Genomic DNA, 5,968 nt, shown 5'->3' with positions numbered 1-5,968 from the left:
CGTATGAAATCAGGAGCGGCAGTTGTTCGCCCACAACGCTCCGCGAACGCACGAGTCATTTCGCTCGCCACCTTAGAGGGGTCCAGTATGTCCCGGCCATTCATATGAAGTGCGGGATGCGACACTGAGAAGTGTTGGCCTGCTAAACGCTTCACCCGCGCCCAAACCACCGAAGCCGGCGTTTGGCAATTTAGCTGGCCCACATATAAATGCCGAGACGTACGCTTGGCTTCCAAGATAGTACGTCGGGCTGCCGCCCGAGCTCGTCGAAAAGCGATTAAGTTGTCCGTAATGCTGTGTAGATCGAAGTCTCGCAGGGCTTTTTCACGCCCACGTGTAGCGTCGCGGCACTGGTCCGTCCACCACGGAACAGGGGACGACGTGGGGCACCAGATGTACGTGGAATGCTTTCTTGTGCCGATCGTAGGATTGTGGAGGTGAGTTCTCTTATCGATGCAGGCACATCCGCCGAAACGGAAGCCAACCTGATTTCCACCCGTGCCTGAAATTCATCCCAGTCAACCTTTCTAAGATTCCACCGTTGTGGCCTGAAACCGAGAGATGCTCCGTTCTGGTAGCGCAACCAGATGGGGTAATGATCACTGCCAAAGGAGTCGTTGTTAACGGACCATGTCAGGTGTACTGCCAGTTGGGGGCTTGAAAAACTCAAGTCCAGCGCCGATGTCTGACCTGACGGCAGTGTCATCTGAGTTCGGGTCCCGGTGTTTAAAAGACAGAGAGATTCATCATGTAAAAAAGTTTCGCAACGCCTGCCGCGAGTGTTGGTCTGGGCGCAACCCCAAGATGTGTGGTGAGGATTACAGTCCCCGGCAATAGAAGAGGCGGGGGAAGCTCGGTCACCAGAAATCTCATTTCTGCCGTCGGAAATGAAATATCAGGAGGTAAGTACAGCGAGCAGACGGTTATTGCACGACGCCCGAAAAGTATTTTAGCTGCAACAGCTTGCATGTTAGAGTGTAAGACGACGCGCTGGACAAAGACACTGTGGTGCACAGCCAAAAGAACTCCGCCACGTGCAATTGGATCAGCTGGCGTATCCCGACGCATTACGGTGTAGCTTGGGATAGTAAAATGAGAGCCAGGTGCCAGTTTCGTATCCTGCAGGCAGGCGATGGCGGGACAGCGCTCATTCAGAATGACTCTGAGATCGTGTAGACTAGTTCTCACGCGCCTGCAGTTCCACTGTAAGATACTTGTCATAAAGCTAAGAAGTGAGGGTAGCCATTACACACCTAGCTCACCAGCACAGCGCGCAGAATATCACAGTCAATAAGCCTGTAAGGGGGCGCACTAAAAAGGGGTCAAAGTCACGCTTTAAGACGCGACACGGTTCAAAAGAACTGGGCTGCGCCCGTTGCAGGACCGGACACCTCGGTCTGGGAGGTACGGCTCGATTCCGTGGGGCGGTGCTCCACTCTGGGCCGAATCCTCGGGCTTCCTCCGTCGGATGGAGACGGAGGACCGGCTGGGGGGCGCTTTGTGCCAGCGTGCCCAATCCTGGGTGGTGGAGGGGGAGGACCCATGGATGGGCCCTGCCAGACATCTGAGGACCAGCGGGGGGCTCAACTGGTCTTCTTGGCCATGGAGCACCGCTGCGAGGGACGGACTCCTTGCCCGCCCCAGACGTGCGGTTCGCCGCCTTTGCCCGTTCTTGTTCGGCTAGACGTGCCCGCTTGGCATCGCGGGCGCGCCTGTCCGCCTCGTGCCGCTCCAACGTTTCTATCGCCAGCCCGCATACCTTCGCTAGTGGTGTCGGAGGTGACGCGCGCCACGGCCGCGCCGGGCCACCGTCCAACCCTCCTCTCCGGCAGGAGACAGCGGCACCGGGGGAGTCGGCAACACGGAGGGTGCTGACCGGCCAGACGCCGGGGATGGAGCACGGGGCTTAGCCCGGACGCCAACATCCGCCACAGAGTCGTCGGCCGGCGAGAAGGGAGTCCGGACTGCTGGCTGGGAGTCCGGTGTACGCGCTGATGGTACAACAGTGAGACCAAACGATCTCAAGAGTCCCACGAACTGAATGACAGTCATCTGCTTGATGATGCTGTTGTGCGGCAAAGCAGTTTTCACTTTCGATGCATGCGAGAGCTTAGGATGACTCGCGTGATACAGGTCTCTGGCCTCTCGGAAAGATATGTTTTTGGACGTTTTTAGCAAAAATATTTCTTTTTCTCTCACGAACGCTGGACATGTGCGGTCAAACAAAGTGTGTGGTATTTGGTTCTTACCACAGTTGACGCAACAAGGCTAGTCAGCGGTGCAGTTGTTACTCAGGTGGGTCGTGGACGAACACTTGCTGCACACTGGCTTATTGCGACAATGGGGTTTCAAATGGCCGAACAGTTGACATTGGAAACAGCGCATTGGGTTGGGAACAAACGGACGGACTTTCACGCGGGCATAGCCCACACGGATATTTGATGGTAGATCTGGACGTTTGAAAGTGAGAATGATGTTGTTCGTAGCATTAAGTTCTCCTCCTCTCCTAACCAGGATTCTACGCGCGGCGGTTACGCCGAACTTCGAAAGCTCCTCGACGATTTCGCTCTCACATCACGAAGGTCAAAACAATTTACGACGCCTCTAGATGAGTTTTTTTTGTGTTGTGTGGTGTTACTGTCAAAGCCACGGTTGTCTCATGTTTCCCGTTCTCATCACGAATGCTATAAATAAACTCCTTTGCTTCCAATGCGCGCTTAGCTTCCAGACTACTGGCGAACTCTACCTCGATGTTGCCATCCCTCAGCTTGTCGCATCTCGTGATGTCTCCAAACTTGTCACAGCCGTTGCGTCGTTGGAACGGCGACAGGTTGGAAAGATTTACATCTCTGCTAGAGAAAATCAGAGTCCGAGGGCAAGGGGGGACCGAATCCCCTTCGCACCCGGGCCTCAGCGTTGTCCGACCTCCTTTCGGGGGCCGGGTGTTTGTTGTGTTTTGAGAAGCCATGCGATTCCTAGCAAGCATTCGGCACCGGGGCTCCCCACCCACCTCGGAGCCCAACTGGGGGACGGCCCAACACTCCCTTGGGAGGTGGTCGCCGCCAGTGCTACCCCCGTGCTATACGGGGCGAAGGACGCCTCCCACACGGCCAGGTGTAACCGGGGAGACCCCTCCCCGTCCTGACCGTGGTTCAGCGCCGCCACCCCTCGACCCCTTAAGCCGCTACGCGCGGCCAGGCGCCCCAAGCGGAGACCCGCAAGAAGCCCCCAACCGCAACGCGAGCGACAAGCCGCTAGACCCGTGTGGGGCCCCACGGGCCCCCCACGCCCCCGGATATCCTGGCCAAAGTAGAGTGTTGGGACGCGCCGTGACTGACCCGCACGACGCGCCCCTCAGCCACCAGGATCCGATCAACCCGGGGACGCGGGCGAGGGGGCACGGCGACCCCGATAAAACGAGGATTAGGAATGACGAGTGGGCAGGATGCAAGAAAGCGGGTAATGGGAAGGGAGCGGGCGGGACAAGGAGCAGGAGCTCACGTACCGGCAGGGTCGCTACACCCTGAGAGGAACAGCTTGCGCTGTCCACCCGTTACCGGAGCTGGGACCCGAGGGGGCGTTAGTCCCCTACACCGACCGAAGCCGGTGCCTCTGCGGGGCCCGCCGCCCCCCTCATGGTGCGCATGATTATTGTGATACACTTTGGCACTACTCAACCCAGTGCCAAGTCCAGAGGGGGGCCGGGGGTCACGAAGCCATGGGCCCACGCCGCTTTGGGCCCGAAGGGGCCCTAGCCGGCGAACAGACGCAGTTTTTTAATACAAGGCACGACAAAATTGGACGTCTCTGGGCTTTTAGATGACCACCAACAGTCGTAGGCAAGAGCTGAAGAGGCCCGAGAACACACAAAAGTTATCATTCTCGGACTGAAGTGGTGGAGATTGAGAGATTGTAACGCTCATTCTGCCGTCCAGAGGCCCTACGCTGTTCACGGGGGGCCTATATTTCTAGTCGCCATGGTCAATCCGGTTGCTAAAAAGCCTCGTACACTGCTCTTGATTTCCTTGCATTTGCTCGGAACGCCCTGCGCTGTTGTCGGGGCATCTTCTGCTAGCATGCTGGAACACTCTTGTCGATCAGGGGCCTTTCAGATCCTTTACCTTCGCCCAAAAGTCTCTTCACACTACAACCGGGGGCCCCATTCGTTTAATTGCCGGGATCTTCTCGATTGTTCAGGGGCCCTTCACGTTGGTCTCGGTTAACCTACCGACACTCACGATATGCTCATGGGCCCTGTATACTGGTCTAAGGCCGTTCCAAGTCCATCACTTGCGAAATACACTCCGCTCTTGTTGGGGCGTTATCAATTACGGTGCTCGGGCACTCGAACGTTCGTGACCCACCACACTAGGTCTCGGCTTCTTCCTATTGGTTTTGCAGGGCCCTACGCCTTTGTTCGAACCTCATCTGTCAACCCATTCATGCACACTTGGTCGTTCGGGGACCCTGCACATTGGGCCTCGAGTACTTTCTTTTCGAATATCGTGCGGGGACCCGTCTGTTAACCTGCTCGAGCACACGCGATCGTTTAGGGTGCTCCAAATCATATTTTGAGTATTTATTACCGAAATGGATGGCTATGCCCTCTTGCTGTTTGGGCCAGTGACGGATCTTGAAGGGGAGGGGGGGGGGGGAGAGAGCGGGCCATGCTCTCTTGTACTCCGAATGGCCTAGGGAACCCATAGGCCCCGAGGTTGTCCATAGCCGGCCGAACAGACGCAGTCTTCTGACAAAAACACAACAAAATTGGACGTCTTTTGGTCCCAAGACGATCAAGAGGAGTTGCAGCTGAAAGTGAAGTGCCCATGACCAGAAACATATTATTTGCTGATTGTGGGGGTCGTGATTGGGGGGAAATTTTGGGGCTCATTATGCTACCCAGAGACCCTTTGCTGTTGCCGAGGCCCTACATGTCCACTTGCAAGGTCCATCCAATTGCTGAGGACCCTTCCACATTGCCCTTCATCTCTATGCACTTTCTTGGAGGGCGCTGTGCCGCTGTTGCTCAGATGTTAATTGCAGGTTCAGGTGCTGCTTCATATTTCAATCATGGAAAAGATATCATGCATTTCATACACCCTGCTATTGTTTCCATGCAATTTCACAGTGATGATCTAAATTTATACTCAGTCATTGAAACAAAACTGTGCAAAGACATGTTCTTAAGTCTTGTATTTCAATCCACAGGTACAACTACCGACACCTTGAGCGTCTGGGAGGCAGGGCCCCTTGATAGGCTCAATCCCAAGAAAAAAGACATCACCGAATCCAAATGAACAGATCTGTTGGGCTGTTGTTGAGATTCAGTACCTCCCCCCTTAGATTTACTTGTAAGAAAATGCTATGAGGTCTATTCCGAAGAAAATGTATAACTCAAAGGTTAGGGTGACCTTTTCATACAATTGGTTACTGGAAGTTCTCCACAGCACAGGGAGTCCCCAATTTATAGGCAAAGAGGGCCTATGTTTCAAGGACTTATGATGGTGCATAGGTAGTACTGGAAAAGCATACTGCAGAAACATTTTTGTCACCACACCAATCTGAACATTCTATGCATGTAACCTGGCCTGAGTTTGGAGCATACAGTCATGAGGTGTGGCACATCAATTTCACGTAGGTATCCGACCCTGTGGGTGGATTCTTATATGTTATGAATCCTAACTTATCATGGCATCACAGCAGGGGCCCGGTTAGTCAATCAGTGCTTGTGCAAATATCATTTGCTGATTATCATCATGTAGTACTTAGGGAAAGAGTATTCCATGGCAGACACAACACCTAAAGGGTTGTGAAAATATCAAGAAATTATCGTCAAACAATTAGCTAGTAGATATATGGTTAAACCTTACAGTTCATTTCATAGACACCTACCTGATGCTCAATGACGACCCTGCAGGGAGTAGCGCCTCACACGTCACGCCCCAAAGCACGTGGCATATTCTACTAT

This window comes from Pollicipes pollicipes, unplaced genomic scaffold, assembly GCF_011947565.3.
Source record: "Pollicipes pollicipes isolate AB1234 unplaced genomic scaffold, Ppol_2.1 Scaffold_7262;HRSCAF=8765_pilon_pilon_pilon, whole genome shotgun sequence".
NCBI lineage: Eukaryota > Metazoa > Arthropoda > Thecostraca > Pollicipedomorpha > Pollicipedidae > Pollicipes > Pollicipes pollicipes.
The sequence above is the reverse complement of the archived record's forward strand: the minus strand, read 5'-3'. Positions refer to the sequence as shown.